We start from the raw sequence: 19,180 nt of genomic DNA, 5'->3' as shown, positions 1-19,180 counted from the left end.
TACCTTTTCTAAGAATTTATTGTATTTTTTTCAGTGTACCAGACCAGGATCTTTAAAAATAGGTCTCCTGCTCATTAAACCACATTACTCCATCTGTAAGTACTTTCTTGTAATTGACGGAATACCCAGAGAGCTCTCTGATGAAGCTACAATGGAGCTTTACCTCTGACTATCTATATATGTTAAAATAAAATTTTAAATTAAGAAACATTCTCCCAAGCAACTACTGGAGTATAGAGTTAATTAAATATACTCCCAATTGTTTAGAAAATATGAAAAATAAAAATACCTGTGTGGTGATGTGTGTTTTTTTTTTATTTGACACATGAATAGAAGTTATTTTAGTTTGGCTTATCCACCCCAAAATTGCTTTATCTCTTTTCAAGAAAAAAGGTAGGCCAATGAAGTAATGGTATTTTTAGTTTCGCTAACAATAACGAAATATGGAATACTGGGAAATCATTCAGACTATCAGTCTTCTCCTATAGAAAACAGACATGAGTAAAATACACCCACTTCAGAGTTGTTGTGAGAACTAATTAATGTCTTTAAACTGCTTTGAAATTCCCATATGACAGACACCTAATCTGATCTTTATCTGGGAGAGATGGGTAAAACATACGTGGGAAGACACTATTCTTTTAGAAGCTAAACTTGGAGTTTGCTTGTGTAACTTGAATTTCTACTTGGTAAAAATGTAATTTAGCAGAGAGAATCTGTTATACAATTTTTAAAATGCATGTCTCAAAAGCATATAATACTCATTCATTTTTTCATTTCATTCTTCACATATGATACCAACCACAGGTACACAAAGTGCTCAATTTAGCATTCAAACAAACATAGCACTTGGATCTCTTTTGTGTGGTTATGCTATTATTTTTTAAAATCTTTCTTGTTTTTTCTGTAACCAAAAATATGCAATTCTTAATTGTTTTTTTTTCAGGTTAATAATTTATTGTACACATTGTGAGTATCACATGATGTGTTGGCATTAGCTTCTCCAGGAATGGGAAATTAATAGATAAGGTACAGCTTAGAATCCTTTTGTTAAAAAGTTTTTATTGATTGATTTTAGAGAGAAGAGGAGAGAGAGAGAGAGAGAAACATTGATTTGTTGTTCCACTTATTTATGTATTCATTGCTTGCTTCTTATATGTGCCCTGACCAGGATCAAATCCCCAACCGTGGTGTATGAAGGCAACGCTCTAACCAACTGAGCTACCCGGCCAGGTCTAGTATCTTTTTATGTTGCTTTCACAGCTGATTTTTTTTTTGAGACCTTAACTTGAAGTATAAAACCAGCAGAGCAATGCCTCCAAATGTGTCCAATACACAATTCATTCTACCTGTGAGAGTATAAGAGTTGAAATATTTTTGACACCTGTGAAAAGGAATTAGACATTAGTTTCTGAATCTGCCATGATTTCAATTTTAGCCTCTCCTGCCTCCTCCACAGTGCTAAGGATGTCCTGAGGGGTCCCAGACTGCTAGAGGGCACAGGCCAGACTGAGGGACCCCCACACCCCCCAGTGCACAAGCCCTAAGCCCTCAGTCGGACATTCCCTAAGGGCTCTGGGCTGCCAGAAGGATGTTTGACTGCCAGGTGAGGCCTGATCCCCTGGGAAGTGGGCCTAAGCTGGCAGGTGGACATCCCCCGAGGGGTCCCGGACTGGGGGAGGGCACAGGCCGGGCTGAGGGCCCAGTGCACGAAATTCATGCACTTGTGGGGGAGGGGTCCCAAAGCCCGGCCTGCACCCTCTTGCAGTCTGGGAGCCCTCAGGGGATGTCTGACTGCCATGAGCCCGGCTTCTGGCTGAGCGGTGCTCCCCCTGTGGGAGCACACTGACCACCAAGGGGCAGCTCCTGCGTTGAGCATCTGCACCCTGGTGGCCAGTGCACTTCATAGGGACTGGTCGTTCCACCGTTTGGTTGATTTGCATATTAGACTTTTATTATATAGGATAATAAAAGCCTAATATGCAAATTTTCCCTTCTACTGGGAGTTTGACCAGGAGGCAGAGCCAGCCAGCCAACTGTGGGAAGGGAGGCCCTAGCCAGCAGTCAGCAGCCACTAGGGACCCTACCCGTGCATGAATTTCATGCACTGGGCCTCTAGTATATATCCTATCTAATAATAGCCAAACATGGTATTTGACCGTATCTTCGCTACACCTCCCATTGGCTAATCAGTGTGATATGCAAATTAACAGCCAACAAAGATGGTGGTAATTTGCATATACCGGCTGGGAGCTAAGCAAGCCAGGCGGCCGAAAACAAGACAGGCGGCAGAGGCGGGAGCAAAACAAGCCGGGCAGCGGAGGGAGGCGGGGGCGAAACAAGCCGGACATCCCCCGAGGGGTCCCAGACTGCGAGAGGGCACAGGCCGGGCTGAGGGACCCCCCCACCCCCAGTGCACAAATTGTTGTGCACCGGGCCTCTAGTATATAATATAACTAATATATAGATACATATGTATATATATTGCATATATGTATACACATATATATGTATATGCCACCCAAAAATTTTGTACCAACTTAATTATACTTATTTATATATGTAATTATTATTTAAAAATATGGGGTTATTTTATACACACTATATTGCAGAGCTGAGATTAGAATGAGGCAGAAGAGGAGAGAGACTAGGATGTAAAATTTAAGGAGGCATTCACTCTCAGGGACCAAACCTGCACCCCTACCATGCTAACAGTGAGTGCTTCCTTAAGTATTATGCCCTTGGCCTTGCCTCCCTAGTCCCTATACCTCCTGCAACTTGCTTTTTATTTTTCCCATTAAGTTATCCTGAACATATTTTCATTTAGAACTGTTTCTTTTCAGTGGCTACATAATCTTATTATTTACTTGAGCACCTTATGAAGGACACGTGTTTCTAATTTCCAGTGAGCATCCTTGTTATACACATCTGTGCCTATTTGTGTTAGAATTTCTCTGTGTTGAACTTCAAAAAGAACAACTAGATCCAAGTCTAGTAAGCACTTAATTTTAATAACTAAAGGCATTTTGCCCTCAAAAACAATTGTACTAATTTACACTGCCATCAAAAGCGCCTGTTTCCTAACATTCTGACTAACACTGGGTATTTATGAATTTGTAAAAGCTTTGGCAGTTGGATAGGTAAAAATAATAGCCTGCTGTGGTTTTAACTCGCATTTCTGTAAATGATGTTGGGCATTTCCTTCTCTTCCTTAATCATTTTTTTTTTTTACTTCTTTTGAGGATTGCCTCTTTATGCAATTTGGAAAATTTCCCACAACATTGTTTTTTCCTGAAATTTTATGAGATCTTTGTATGTTAGGGATTTTAGTGTGTGTGTGTGTGTGTGTGTGTGTGTGTGTGTGTGTGTGTGTTTATTTATTTATTTATTTTTTTTTTAGAGAGAAACATCAATGTGAGAGAGACATATCAATCTGCTGCCTCCTGCATGCCCCCTACCGGAGATCGACCCCACAACTCAGGCATGTGCCTCTGACTGGAATCGAACCTGGGACCCTTCAGTCCACAGGTCGACACGCTATTCACTGAGCCAAACCAGCTAGGGCTTAGCTCTTATTTTTAAGCCTTTGGTCCATTTTGAGTTAATTTCTGTGTAGTATAGTGTGAGGTAGTATGGTCCAACTTCATTCTTTTGCATGTGGTTTTCTATTTATCCCAGCACCATTAGTTGAAAAGACTACTCTTTTCCCATTGAACTGTTTTGGCATCATTGTAAAAAATCAACTGATCTTTCATGTATGGGTTTATTTCTGAACCCTCAGTTCCTTTCCATTGATCTTCATGTCTATACTTGTGCCAGCACCACACAGTTTTGATTCACTGTTACTTTGCAGCAAGTTTTGGAATTAAGAAGTGTGAATCCTACCTTTGTTCTTCTTTTTCAAGATTGTTTTGGCTTTACTGAAACCCTTTCGTTTCCATATAAAATTTAGGATCAGCTTGTCAATTTTTTGCATAAAAGCAGCAGCTAGGACTGCTCTCATTTAAAAATATTTTTTTAAAGAATAGTTTATTGCCCTGACCAGTTTGGCTCAGTGGACAGAGTGTCGGCCTACAGACTGAAGGGTCCCAGGTTCGATTCCGGTCAAGGGCATGTACCTTGGTTGCGGGCACATCCCCAGTAGGAGGTATGCAGGAAGCAGCTGATTGATGTCTCTCTCTCATCAATGTTTCTAACTCTCTATCCCTCTCTGTAAAAAATTAATAAAATATATATTTTTTTAAAAAAGAATAGTTTATTGATTTTAGAGAGAGGAAGGGAAAGGGGGGAAGAGGTAAACATCAATGCAAGAGCACAACATCAATAGGGCTGCCTCCTGCATGCCCACTGCTGAGGATCAGGCCCAAAACGTGGGCATGTGCCCTTGATGGGGAATTGAAAAGACAACCTCCTGACAATGCCCAACCAACCGAGCCACACTGGCCAGAGCTCATTCAAAGTTTATTAATATATTTACTTATGATTTCTTGTAGGACTTTTGCTCTACCTATATTATCAACAAATTCCTCTCAAATCCCCTTTACTAACTTCAACCTTGTGGCCTAAAAACAGGCTGCAAAAAGATACAGAATTTTCTGTCTAATTAGGCATAAAAGATGTGAAACACTATAATATTTGTTTACTACCTACAGGGAATCGTTAGTTTCAAATATAAATGTAGCTTAGTGCTGTGCCCACATCCAGAAACCAGATTGTGAATCAGATGTTGCAGCACAATGTATCATCACTACCTTGAAAACTTTCCTCCCATTTTATGTCTATGGGCCAAGTGACAGACTTTAATTCATGCCTATTTGTACTATGCTCATTCCTGCTTATTTATGCCTGATAGTATGGTACAAAGTCAAACAGCAGGACATTTTAGTTAATACACAAATTCTATATCTTATTTTGTAAAATATCTTTTTAAAAAATTTTTTTTAATTGATTTCAGAGAGGAAAGGGAGATGGAGAGAGAGATAGAAACATCAATAATGAGAGAGACTGTGTCTCATGCGCTGGCACATGCGGTCACCGTAGGAGGGTGGACCTAGGAGCCCCCTCACTCTGTCCACTGAATCCCTCTCTTCACACCCCTCCTGCCAGGGGCAGCCCCTCCAGGAAAGATGCCCAAAGCCGAGGGGCTGGACATGGCCTCTTCAACTGGGAATCGCTGGAGGGCAGCCTCTCCCCTGCCCCTGGACCACAGCAGCCAGTCTGAGCCCCAGCCCCCTCGCTGCTTCAGCTACCGCTCCAAAGGTCTGGTTTCAGATGGGGTTTGTTTGGTTCTGTTTTTGTTTGGGGTGGGTGGGTCATTGCGGTTTTAGATTGTGTTTCTCTTGCTACCAAGCAGTCATGTATTAACTTTCTTTGGATGATGAATTTTAAAGTCAATAAATAGAAACACCAAAAAAAATAGAAAAATAAAATAATGAGAGAGAATCATTGATCTGCTGCCTCCTGCACGCCCCCTACTGGGGATCGAGCCCACAACCTGGGCATGTGCCCTTGACTGGCATCGAACCAGAGACCCTTCAGTCTGCAGTCTGACACTCTATCCACGGAGCCAAACCAGCTAGGGCTGTAAAATATCTCTTAATGTAATGCAAACATGTATTTATAACTGTTTGACTTAACACTAACTGCCTGGCCAAAATGATAATTCTGAGAATTACTCTCTATTATATCATCTAATACCAAATGCAGCCCATGCATCTAGGGTTCATTTTAGCATACTTGCATTAAACACTGTGTGAAACATTATAAAGGTAAACATTATAAAAGTGTACCTTTATAATGTTTCACACAAGGAAACTCATTTGAGGGAGACGAACTTCATGAAATCTTTGAAATTGTATGCAGAATTTTGGAGGTATGTGTATACTGCATTTTCTGGAGAGTTCATATTTTATCACATTCTCAATGAAATTCCATAGCTGCAAATCTTAAGAACCATTGTCTTTCAAATAAATTGTTCAGATTTTAAAGCAATTAGAATTGTTTATAAATTCATATAATTTCAAAACTTTCTCTATTGTATGTAATTATAAATATATTATTATCTTACCTTATTTTTAGTGTACTAGTATTTTAATACAGTAATAGTTATCTAGAGGTAGTAGTTTCATTATCATGTTTAATTTTCTTCTTTAAATTTTCTATAACCTCCAATCTTACTTTTATAATCAGAATTTTTAAAAAAAATTTAAGGGTAGAAAAAAGGAATCTGACAAATACTGAGATATTTTATTTAAAAGGCTATCTACCTGCTCTGTCTCACTGATTCACTAATAAACTCACTTTCATTTTTAACTCTAAAAAAAATTTAAAAAAATAAAAAAATTTAAAAAAGGCTATCTACCTCATAGAAAATTAATCAAATATCATCACACTTCTCCTCTTTAACACCAAGTACCAGAGACAGTGAAGTAATAGCCACAAAATTTGAAGGGAAATTATTGTGATCCAAGAATCCTATACCCAGCTAAGCTATTTGTCATATGCCATTCAACAGAAAGTATTCTCACACATTCTACATTTTTTCAAGGACCCAGAAAATACACTATTCATATACACTTTGTAGAACAATATTACTCAGAGAAACACTCTAGCCAACCTCCTAATGATTTAACTTAAAGAACTCTTGAAAATGCTATGATAAAATAAAAAGAAGTTAACAATGATCAAACAATACAGAATTTAACTTAAATGAGTTATAATTTAAAACAATTTTTAAACAAAATTTTCCTACTTAATTACTGAAAAGTTTCATGAGAAAAAGAAACTAGGACTCATCACTCCCTGTTAAGCATTTTTAAGTGAAGTTCTCTCTTGGCAAATAACACCTACTCACTTGAGAAATTTTCATCCCAAAGAAGAGGTGGGAAGAAATCAGCCCTCAGGTGTTTAGGCTGCACATTGTGATCAACTTGACTTAGTGACTCAAGCCAAGAAATAAACAAAGAGTGAACCTGACTGTCTGTGCAGGACCCAACTTGATGGGGAATTAAGGGAATTCAAAAACAACCATCCAACATTACATGGTTTGGGTCTTTGTTTTTCAGAACACTATAATTTTTCATAATCTTTGCCTTGATTTTTCTGTTACTAGATATATCTCTTCCTGTGGATTCTTTTGAAAGTCTCTCTCTTCATGCCACCCTGAGGGTCAGGCTTATTCTAGAAGTGCAATGAAAAGAATGCTAGACCCAATTGAGATGCCTGGATTCTAGTCCAGCTCTGCCAGTTAGGAAAGTGATCCTGAGGTTAGTGAGCAAAACATGTTTTCTGAGCCTTCCTGTCCTGTTACTTCTCACTACCTTAGTCAGGGCTGAAAAATGAATGGACTCAAAAATGCTTTGAACATTCTCAGATGCTCTTGTAAAGGTAAAATACTGTCTTTATTCTTTTACTTTGAAATCACCATTATTCAATCAGTCTTGATCACTTAGCACCTCAATTTTTTTTCCCTCCTCCCTCCCACCCCCCTCAATTTGCTTTTAAGATTAGTATCAATGTCAGTGCCACAGTATGTAATGTTAAAAATAAAGTGCCTCAAGAGTGCGGAATCTCGGAGGGAAAGTGGGAGAGGGTAGGTGGGTGGGAGGTAATCAACCAAAGACCTTGTATGTTTATATGCATAACCTATGGATGCAGACAGTGGGATGGTGAGGGCAGGGGAGGTTGGAGGGGACTGATGGGGGAAAAGGGTGACATATGTAATACTTTTAACAATAAAGATTAAAAAACACACACAAAACAAAAAATAAACTGCAAAAATAAAAAGAATAAAGTGCCTCAGAAGATAACTGATTATCTTTCATTTGTATGTTTTTATAAGGACAGGAGCATGTCAAGGGGCCCCAAGGACCAACCTGAAAGAATGCCAGGCAGCAAAAGATGGAACCATTTGAGTAACATCATGATACGGGATTTTTGGACTGGAGCACACGGCGTTCCCCTGGGCAGGATGGCTTCCCTGGGCTCTTTGTCCATCAGAGTCGAAGAATGAAACCACAGACAGAAGATGTACAGCAAAGGTGGAAATTTATTGAAGGACAAGCACAGATTCCCACGTGGGGAGGGGGAGTCACACAGCACAGACTCCCATGTGGGGAGGGGGAGTCACACAGCACAGACTGGGGAGGGAGAAAGAGTCCCACCGAGTTCCTTTTTTCACGGTTTATAAAGTCTGCAGTTTTTTGTGCCTCGATATCCCCTTCGATTGGTCACTATTCCCTTCTGATTTGGTCACTATAGCAACTCCTCAGCTCAAAGGTCAAACCTCACATGGGACATGTGAGGCCCTCCTCCCTCATTGTTCTCCTATTCCCTCTGGGCTTTCTTCCTCCTTCTTTATTTTGTAAATATAGACCTTTTGCTACTCCCAGTTCCCTTATCTTTTGGAAATGTAACTGCTGCCTCTCCCAACTCCCTTGCCTTATGGAAATGTAACCTTTTGCAACTCTGTAGCCCTGTGTTTTGTCCATGGACCCCCTTAATTTAAAAAATTCCCTAAACCTGCCTATTTCACCCCTAAAAATTTCTATTTCAAAAATTAATAACATAGTGTTGGATTATAACTCAAAGTAAAAATTAATATAAGTCCACACAGATATAGATGAATGAATGAATGAATGAGGAAGAAGAAACAAATCTTCCTGACAGAAGAATTCCATTTAGTACATTCACCAGGAGATGAGCTTAGTCTCCACTCCCCCACTACCCCACCCCAGGCCCCTCCACCTTTTTGAGAGTAGGCTACACTTAGTGAGTTGCTTCCAAAGAATAGATTACAGAAAGGGAGAAATGGTAACGCTATAGTGAAGAAACCTGGCAAACTCGGCGTTAACTGAATGATGAAGGTGAACTTCCCCAGGGATGCCTTGTAATGTCGTCCACCCCTGGCATGATGAGAAGGGCACTGCACCTCGGAGGTGTGCTTTCCAAAAGCCCACAATGGCCACCTGATTGTGAGGAAAACATCAGACAATCCTAATTTGAGGGACAGTATAAACTCTGACGACTACTCCTCAAAACTGTCAGGGTCATCAAAAAACAAGGAAAATCTGAGAAACTGTCACAGCCAGAGGAGCCTAAAGAGACATGATGATTAAATGTAATATGGTATTTCTGGATGAAATCTGAAATGGAAAAAAAAACCTTAGGTGAAAACTAATGAAATCCAAATAAATGTGGAGTTTAATATATAATAATAAAAGCATAATATGCTAATTAGACCAGATGTCCTTCTGGACAACCTTCCGGATGAAGCCGGGTGCCAGAGGGAAGCTGGTGCTGGCAGCCGTGGGAAGGCCTACTCTTGCACGAATCCTATCTAATAAAGATGGAATATGCAAATTGACCGTCACTTCGCCACAGAGATGGCGGCGCCCATAGCCACAAGATGGCAGCACCCAGTCCCCTCAGCACCACTGGAGTCCCCCAGTCCTTTAAGCCCTCGCCGTGGGGCGAGGGGCAAGCAGCGCCCCAGTACCCCATGGTGAGCAGTCAGCAGGGTGCTGCTTGCCCCTCTTTGTGGAGGCGAGGGGCAAGCAGGCCCCCGCAGAGAGCAGACACCAGGGCCTGCGGTGGCGTCGAGCAGGCAGGTCCGCAGAGAGCAGAGAACCACGGGGAGCGGGCCTAAGCTGTCAGTAGGACATCCCCTGAGGGCTCCCAGATTGGAGAGGGTGCAGGTCGGGCTGAGGGACATCCCCCCCCCCCCCCCCGCATGAATTTCGTGCACTGGGCCTTTAGTAGTTAATAATAACGGGCCAGTGTTGGTTCCTTAGTTGTGATAAATGTACCAGAATAATATAAGATGTTAACAGTAGGAGAAGCTGGGTGAGAGGTTTATGGGCACTGCCTTATCTTTGTAACTTTTCCGTACATCTAAAATCATTCAAAAATTAAAACTTTTGTTTAAAAAAGTTATTATAGAAAATGGGAGAAAAGGCAATTCTTTGGAGGAAGCCATATATTGTAAAATATACTTTTAAATAAATTATTCTCCCTTGAAAATGGTCCTACCAAGAGATAAAGAGGCATAAGAGTAATGGTGAGATGCCCTGGGAAAGGATCCCTTCATTTCGTAAATTGTGTTTCAGGGTAGAACATATTAGCATTTGGTCTAAAAACTCCAGGCTAAGCATTTGTGAGGAAATTATTCGAATGTTCACAGAAGCAACATAAGGGCTTGCCTGTCCTTGCCTGCGGCTTTCTTCATCTGGCTCTGTTTTCTGGTAGGAGCTGCGGATTTGACATCTAAAGGAACATTTTCTCACTGATTTCTCATGCTCGCCTGGGGCCTCTGAGAGCCAGCAGGGTGAGCCTCCAGCGGAGCTCCAAATTGGGGGAGGGCCGGCAGGGGGTGATTATGCAGACAGAGCTGTCTGCATTTTCCTTCCCTCTGCTTGGCAGAACAAGTACAAAGTCCTGAAGATAAAAGGCTTCCATTAATACCAAACCAATGAAAGTCCAAGAGCTTTCTTGACGATGGTTGGGGGTCATCACCACCATTTCTCTTTTTCCTTTCTTCCTTCCTTTCTTTTTTTAAAAAAAACGTGTTTATGAATCAAAGTCAGGATTTTGGCTTCCCTGGGCTATTTTCTAGTTTCTATCTTCTAGGAGTGCAGCAAAGATTCACATGCAGCTTTAATGGTTTCCAAGAAGGAGTAGAAGCAAATGCTGTAACCCCTGGCAGCTCCTTTTCCAGCTCCCAAGGACGGGAGGGAAATGGGGAAACAATAGAAACTGTCTTTTCCTCCTGTGTCACATATTGCCTTGTACTCATAGACATCTACTGTCTCCATTCACAGCTCGGAGAGCTGCCTCCACTGCACTTCAGGGACCCACACCCACTCTTACCCAGACCTCGCCGTCCTTGCTGCTCCACTTCCTTCACTAACGCACTCGGTGGCCACCGTCTCCTTCCTCTTTGTTCATTTATTCTTTCAAAGCTATTGAGCAAGTCCTTTTAGGCTGAATGGCAGGTGCAGGGTGTAGGGTGAAGTGCTCCTGGGATTTACAATCTCCTGGAGATACGGCTGTCTACTTCGGCACTGTGGGCTGAAGGTAGGGGTATGGTATTCAGATAGAGGGAGCCAAAGTCCTAAGGCCCTGAGGCAGAAATGAGCTAAAGTACTCCCCTCTGGAAGGCTGAGGTCGAAGAATGGAATGAAAGGAGAAAGGCCAGAGAGATAAGCAGGGCCCATCGCAGGGTCCTTGTCTGTCCCAATAAGGCAGTGGTTCTCAACCTTCCTAATGCCATGACCCTTTAATACAGTTCCTCATGTTGTGGTGACCCCAACTATAAAATTACTTTCGTTGCTACTTCATAACTGTAATTTTGCTACTGTTATGAATCATAATGTAAATATCTGATATGCAGGATGTATTTTCATTGTTACAAATTGAACATAATTAAAGCATAGTGATTAATCACAAAAACAATATGTAATTATATATGTGTTTTCCGATGGTCTTAGGCGACCCCCAAAGGGGTTGCGACCCACAGGTTGAGAACCGCTGTATAAGGGGTTTTCCGTTTCTTATCATGGGAAGCCATTAGAGTTGCAAGCAGGGGAGTAATATGATGGCTCCCTTTTCTTTGGAGGGAGTAGCTTTTCCTACACATACGTTACTCAAATCCACCAATTGTTTACATTTTACCCTGATTGGTTTTCTCTCCCATCTTGTAAGACACAAATATCAGCAACAAAACTCTCTCCCTGAACTTCCCTTTCCCTTCCAACTGCCGACCTCACACCCTCGGGCAGCTGCTCCACAAGGCAACCTGGGGAAGGTACTTACCTATCAATCACACCTGAGAACAGAGCTCATTGGCCAGAATGGGTGGAGCCACTGCAAGCCTGAAAATGTTGGGGTACTTAATCCCCTTAACAAAGGCGCTGTCTCTCTTGTTGCTTTTGGCTCCCTTGCATTCGCCTGCATGGCCCACTGCCGGGCGGACCCCACACGGGAAGGACTGATGGACTGCAGCTGGAAACACAAACGAAGCTAGCGTGGTGCTGGATCAGACCGCTTCAGCATGGAGCAGAAACTCAGACACTGGCTTCTATTTTAGCCCTTTTAAAAGCAAAATGGGACTTCTCTGGCGGGACTGAGGGAAATGGGACTTTGGGGAACTCGGGGGTTTAATTCCATACAAATAAAAACCACTCACTCTCCTGTGCACGTCTCAGAAAATTCTTTTTCTTGGACTGTCCACTCCCAGGAGCAATGGGTGGGGATGAGGACCTCTCTCCGCTTGTAACAACAGGATTACGGGTGATTTAATTCTCTTTAGTATTCATATAATTTTTTCTCTGTGACGAATGTGTATTATTTGTATACTAGAGGCCGGATGCATGAAATTCGTGCAAGGGCCTTGGCCCTGGCCCCCGCCCGCCCGCCACCACAGGCCTCTGCCGCCTCTGCTGCTGCTTGGTCGGGAAGGAAGGAAGTCTGGGAGGACATCTGGTCTAATTAGCATATTACGCTTTTATTATTATAGATAAAGTAGGCATCTTGAGGCACCCCTGTGTTGCCTGGGGCACCGATCCTAAATTGCTTCTCTTACCAACTTCCCAGAATGCTTCCTACCCATTCAAGGTGTTTCTGGATTCTGACCTCAGGACTTCTTGTTCCCAGGGAGGGACTCTCTTTGTCCTCAGACCAGATTCCAAACAGTCTTTTGGCTTTGCCACTTGTTTCTTTATTCTAGTACAATGTGGGCTCTCCCTCTGGCCGAAGTGCTGTTGGCCACCCTGTGTAATAGAGAAAATAGGCTGAAAGAGAGAAAGGTACTCTTTCCTCTGATCTATCATTTCACTTTGTGGAATATTTTAGGACTAAAAAATATATTTTTATTGATTTTAGAGAGGAAGGGAGAGAGAGAGAGATAAAAACATCAATGATGAGAATCATTGATCGCTGCCTCCTGCACACCCCACACTGGGGATCGAGCCCGCAACCCGGGCACGTGCCCTGACCTAGGAATTGAACCCTGACCTCCTGGTTCATAGGTCAACGCTCAACCACTGAGCCACGCCAGCCGGGCATTTTCGGACTTTTGAGAACTTGGAGAGAAAGATCATGAGTAAAAAGTAAAGGTTTGGAATAACATAACAGACTTAGGATGTGTATGAAAGGACCAGGCTTAACCTTAAAATGAACTAGATAACATACCATGCTCCATCTCCACTGAGGAAAAACGTAAAAAGGGGCTGCAGTTGCAGAAAAGGGGATTCTGGTTAGATCAGCAACTTTTACACTTTTGGCTGTGGAACCTTTCCTTTTAATAAAACAGAACCTGGGAGCCTAATGTGTGAAAGAGCAAAAAGAGGAATGGGGCCTACTGAAGCCGGAGTGGGGGTTGCCCATGTCTGCCAGCTCTTTCTTCCCTCAGAGGACTTGCCAAAGCAGTTTGAAAACCAGTGGTTTAGATCAACTCAACAAACTATAGCCAGCTGACTTTTTTTGTATGGACCATGAGCTAAGAATGTCTTTTCCATTTTTAAATGGCTAGGGAAAAAAGAATTATTTTATGTGCCATGTAAAAACTACATGGCATTCAAATTTCAGTGTCCACAGATGAAGTTTTATTGGGAAACAGCCACGCTCATTTGTCTGTGGCGACAATGGCAGAGTTAAGTAGTTGTATTAGAGATCTTATGCTCTGTAAAATCTAGAATATTTACTGGTCCTTTGCAGAAAAAGTGTGCCAAACTCTGGTTTAGATGGAAAGCTTTATGATACTGTTCTGTTTTTAATATGTGATAAACCATTTATGTGATTTCTTCCTTTTGAAGGCATTAAAGTCAGGCGAGGCTGTGGTTTACGAGAGGTCCTGACTATATAGAGTAGAAATGACTGGTCTCAAACCACCCAGGATCCCTGACAGTCTGTCCCTTCCAGCCCTGGGAGGCTGTGGTTTCACCCTTGGGCTCCAGCCAGTCGCCTGCAGATGGCTAAAGGGAAAAGAAGGCAATGACCTGGCAGTATGCCAACCTCCCCAGCCCTCCCTTTCCCAGTTTGGAGCCTTGAATTCCTGGCAGTTAAGAAAAGGATTTCCTTCAGAAGAATACAATGCAGTAAAGCTCTGGCCAGTCATTAGATTTCACAGGGTGGGAAAACATCTGTGATTTGGGAAGAGGAAAGAAAACCCAATCTTAAGCACTGATAAGAGATGGTGCTGAGGAAGACTATGAGAAAGGAATAAAAGCACGTCTAGAACAAGTGGAGAATGATAGAAAATCTTAACATCTCTTAATGCTTTCTTTGAAATTACCTATCATTTTAAAAAAATATATTTTTATTGACTTCAGACAGGAAGTGAGAGGGAGAGAGAGATAGAAACATCAGTGATGAGAGAATCACTGATCGACTGCCTCCTGCACGCCCCCCACTAGGGATTGAGCCCGCAACCCAGACACGTGCCCATGACCGGAATCAAACCCGGAACCCTTCAGTCTGCAGGCAGACACTCTATCCACTGAGCCAAACCAGCCAGGGCAAAATTACCTATCATTTAAGATCAAATCAGGTCATTTGCATTAATACTTAGGACAACTCTTTTGTCTCGAATCTAGCATTTCACAAACATTATGTTTCTCTGATATATTAAACAGGTGGAAGCTGGAATTATTTTCTGTCACCAAAATGAGGATGAGCCCTGACCGGTTTGGCTCAGTGGATAGAGTGCCGGCCTGCGGACTGAAGGGTCCCAGGTTTGATTCCAGTCAAGAGCATGTACCTTGGTTGTGGGCACATCCCCAGTAGGGAGTGTGCAGGAGGCAGCTGATCGATGTTTCTCTCTCACCGATGTTTCTAACTCTCTATCCCTCTCCCTTCCTCTCTGTAAAAAATCAATAAAAAAATATTTTAAAAAAAATGAGGATGAGACCTTAATACTGTCGGGGCCAGGGAAACTACCCCCTCACCCCTTTAGTTCTTCCAGTTGGTCAAATAAGTCAAATGACATGCAGCAGATTAACAAGAGAAAATAAAATTTTAATTCATGCACATATGGAATTCACGTAAGCATGAGCATTCCAATGAGGCAAAATGAGGTATATATGCCATTTTGGACTAAGAAGACAGTAGGCAATTCACAGGTAGATGAGAAAGAGCAAACATCGGTAAATAAATTCTTGCAGGGCCACCCAGAAACAATGGGCCACAAAGGGGAATCTAAGGAACATACTGTGTCAAAGTGAATGTTATTTCCCTTCCTGAAGCAGGTTTTTCTGTCTGAATCTCTTTAGGCAGGTAAAGGGGAGGTAACGAACTCTTCTTGAGTTTGTTGGGTTTTGTTTTCATCTCAAAATAATGTGCATGCGAGGACGGCACTTTCTGGGGATATTCACTCCCAACCGCCACAATACCTTCAAAACCATGGGGCGATTTCTCAGCCTGAAGTATAGTGATTAGTAACTGGGGACTAAGGGAGGGCATGTGTGGGGAACTGATAAATCTCAAGTAATTTTTTCATTTATTTTTGCTCTTTAGTGAAAAAGGCGTGATTACAGCGGTGAGCCACAAAGCTATAAAAAAAGATATATCCCTCATGATCTCCACAGGGGAAAAAACAAACAATAAAACAAATAGGCCTTGGCTGGTTTGACTCAGTGGATTAGCCTGCGGACTGAAGGGTCCTGGGTTTGATTCTGATAAAGGGCACATGCCTGGGTTGTGCGCTCGATCTCCAGTGGGGGATGTGCAGGAGGCAGCTGATCAATGATTCTCTATCATCATTGATGCTTCTCTCTCCCTTTCTGAAATCAATTTTAAAAATAATAAAAAATAATAAAACAAAACAAATAGCCAGTATCATAGCTGTTAAAAGACTTTCTCTAAGCCCTAGCCAAGTGGCTCAATTGGTTGGAGCATCGTCCCATTTACCAAAGGGTCATGGGTTTGACTCCGGTCAGGACACATACCTAGGTTGAGGGTCCTCAGGGGGTGTGTAGGAAGCAATTGATCTTTCCTTTACTCTCAACATGGGTGAGGATTTTAAAAAAAAAGACTTTCTCGCCCTAGCCGGTTTGGCTCAGTGGATAGAGTGTCGGCCTGTGAACTGAAGAGTCTTGGGTTTGATTCCGGTCAAGGGCACATACCTCGGTTGTAGGGTTTAGGGCGCGTGCAGGAGGCAACCAATCGGTGTCTCTCAAATCAATATTTCTCTCTTGTCTTTCCCTCTCTCTAAAAATCAATGGAAAAATATCCTCAGGTGAGGATTTAAAAAATGTTGAAAAACAAACAAATAATAATTTTAAAAAACTTTCTCTAAAATCGTTTAAGGTTACACTAGCTGCTGAAACAAATAAAAATATTAGGTTGAAGCATATTACATTTTTACAGGTAAAAAAATATCAGCAATTTCATGGTTCAAGCTAACATAATAACCCAACGGTAACAAAAATTTCTTTCTTTTTCTATAATGTCCAAAATGGATGTTCCTGATTAGTGGATAGCTGTCCTCCAAGCCAGTGGTGGTGTTTCAGAGCACCAGGTTTTTTACCTTATAGCTTCTGTATCTTAACACCTGGCTCCCAAGATTACTGTTAGTCTGCATCAATAGAGGGGGTCAGAATAGGGCACTGACAACTTCATTTTTATGGACCAGGCTTCCATGTGGTGTGCGTTACCACCACCACCATTCCATTGGCTCGAACTCAGTCACCTCTAACTACAAGGAAGGCTGAGGAATATAGTCTAGTTATGTTCCCAGAGATAAGAGAAATGGGTCTGGTAAATGGCTGGCTGGTGGCTACCACAGAAGGTTCCCTAATGCCTCCGAGACTTCTCCCCTGCAATACATAACTCTTGGGTCTTCCCGTTTTAAGTATAACAGACTTTGAGTAATACTTGATACTTGTTCAGTTTATAAGAAATTCTTGCATAAATGATGAGTTTCCAAGAGCCCAATGAGATAAACAATTATTTCCATCTTGTAGATGAAGAAATGAAGGCTTAGAGAAGGCACGTGCTGACTTGTCCAAGGACATGAACAATGAAACCAGCTCATAACAGCAGCAAGGATACTTATATAGTACTTTTTGGCTTATGCAACTTTCGTGTGTATTATTTCTCTGACCGCTAGTGCAGGGACCTCCCATTCTGACAGTCAGTTTGTGGCCTCGCCATCATGGCTGCTGGTTATTAGTATGTTGCTGACCCAGCAGATTATAGGATATAAATAGATGCATTTGTCATCTGACCACCTCTTGCTGGAGTCAGACACATTTACCCCTGATAGAAACCAGGGCCTTCTCTGCTTCTTGTCTCAGGTTAGGAAGGCAGGTTTTGAGGCCCTAAGAATTCATGTGATGGCTTACCTACACTTCCTTCTATGGTTCAGCCTGGCTCTCCTGGTGAACACCAAATTGCCAAAACTCAAAGGATGTTGGGAGAGCAGTTTCAGGGTGGGGATATGGGACACAGTGTAATGTACCTGCTAAGAGGTAGGTCTCTGCTGCTGCTCTGCCGTTTTCTACTTTCCTCAGCGTGCAGTCTCTTTTCACAGATAGTGCAAGAGGGATTTCTCTTCTATAAACTCTAATTGCACTTCACTTTTCCCTTTCAAAATGTATTTCTGATCTTCTATTGAGATCTCTACTTCTGCTCCCCTGCATTCCCACTTCTTTAAGCAAGCAGGGACTGAAACAGCAACATGACCGTCTTCCTCTGGAGGGTTTGAGGTTCACTTTGTGAACTACCTGAGGGTAGCAGCTGCTACATCTTCTGCATCTTTGAGTTCTCTTGGATACCTAGCAGGTACCTGGTCTCTGGTGGGTGTCTCAAATGCTTGCTGACCAAGACTGTTGTACAAGTATCTTAGAATTTTCAGAGATAAAGAACTCAGAATTAAAGCAAAATAAGTAGCATGCTATTGCTTTAAAAAAATAAGACTTTTAATTATGATCACTTTCAAGCAAACAAAAAATACAATGATCAACCATATACCCACCACCACCACGTATTTCAACAAGATTCCAATTTTCAAGCTGTTAAGAAAATGTGCCAACACAGAGTAGCTTGCACTTGTCAGAATCATAGAGGTACAGCAGGGGAACAGAAGATGAGCCAAAGCCAAGTCTTAAAAGATGGCCTTACGGCCTTGAGAAGCAACAAGTGGACAGAGAACTGCAAAAAGTTCTGAGGGTGGGTTCTGAAGAAAGCGGCTCAGCCAAGGCCTTGGTAAGCATACTGAGGACCCAGAAGACAGTGGAGAAATATAGAAGTTAGTTTAAACCAGAAATTATAAAATTACAATTTTGAAGAGAAGGGTGTAGAATGCAATGAAGAATGAGTTAAGTTTTTAAGCAGGGGTTATTTTATGTGGCAGTCACAAGAAAATTCTTCAAATCTGCTGATCAAAATTAGGTATATAAAATTCACCCGAGCTTCCCATTTCAGCCTACGTTCCCAAGGCTCTTCAGTAGGACCAGTGCTTCAATTTTAGCACAAAGAACCGCAACTTCCCATTTGGTTAGTGCTTTAAACAGTTCAGACTTTGGCACTTAAAGCTGAGAGCTCTGTTGATGGGAAAAAATATACAAAACAAAAAGGGGTATATATAAAAAAAGCTGATAGCTCTGTGATTCAACTTTGTTTTCCCCAGGCCTGTAGAAAACTCAAATTGACTAGGACCTTAGTATTCTCAAAGTCTACTTTGCTTCGGACAGAAAGCTTTGACTATACTGCTCTTGGCAGTCCATATACCACTTTCATCTAAACGTTATTCATCTACAAGTCAATAAAGTGTCGGGGTACTACTGGATGAGGCAAAATGACAACATCCTCTGGGGAGAAAAATAAACAGCTTTGTTATAGAAATTTGTCTACAGATGGCTACATGTACTTCATGCAGCATTTACTTCAATTAAAATACCTAAATTTGAAATGCATTTACATCTCTTAAAGTTTGTATCATCTTAATTTCTATAAACCAGTTATGATAGGTAATGTTGACCATTATTTATATATAGAAAATGAGGGGGGGGGGGGGCTCATTTGCCCAGCGTTACATTAAAAGCAGAAGTGGAGCCCTGGCCAGGTAGCTTGGGTGGAGCACTGTCCCATACACCAAAAGGTGGCAAGTTCGATCCCTGGCCAGAACGCATACCAATTGATGTTTCTCACTCTCAAAATCAGTAAAATATATCATGTAAGGATT

General features: G+C 41.8%; 1 long non-coding RNA gene and 1 pseudogene across 3 annotated transcripts; one reads left to right on the top strand and one right to left on the bottom strand.

Moving 5' to 3' along the window:
- Positions 1-1,246: 1,246 nt before the first annotated feature.
- LOC102443246 lies at positions 1,247-1,424 on the bottom strand (annotated as a pseudogene).
- Positions 1,425-5,024: 3,600 nt separating this feature from the next.
- On the top strand, positions 5,025-8,212 carry LOC106698301. Of its 3 annotated transcripts, XR_002831134.1 has the most exons (3): positions 5,025-5,259; positions 7,112-7,265; positions 7,841-8,212. It is a non-coding gene; the product is annotated as an uncharacterized LOC106698301 (long non-coding RNA). The 3 variants fall into 3 exon arrangements; XR_002831138.1 differs by lacking the exon at positions 7,112-7,265 and having other exon boundaries at positions 7,846-8,212; XR_002831136.1 differs by lacking the exon at positions 7,112-7,265.
- Positions 8,213-19,180: the final 10,968 nt, after the last annotated feature.

This window comes from Myotis lucifugus, unplaced genomic scaffold, assembly GCF_000147115.1.
Source record: "Myotis lucifugus unplaced genomic scaffold, Myoluc2.0 scaffold_3, whole genome shotgun sequence".
In the NCBI taxonomy this organism is placed as follows: domain Eukaryota; kingdom Metazoa; phylum Chordata; class Mammalia; order Chiroptera; family Vespertilionidae; genus Myotis; species Myotis lucifugus.
Note: the sequence above shows the minus strand (reverse complement) of the source record. Positions and strands in the feature narration are given on the sequence as shown.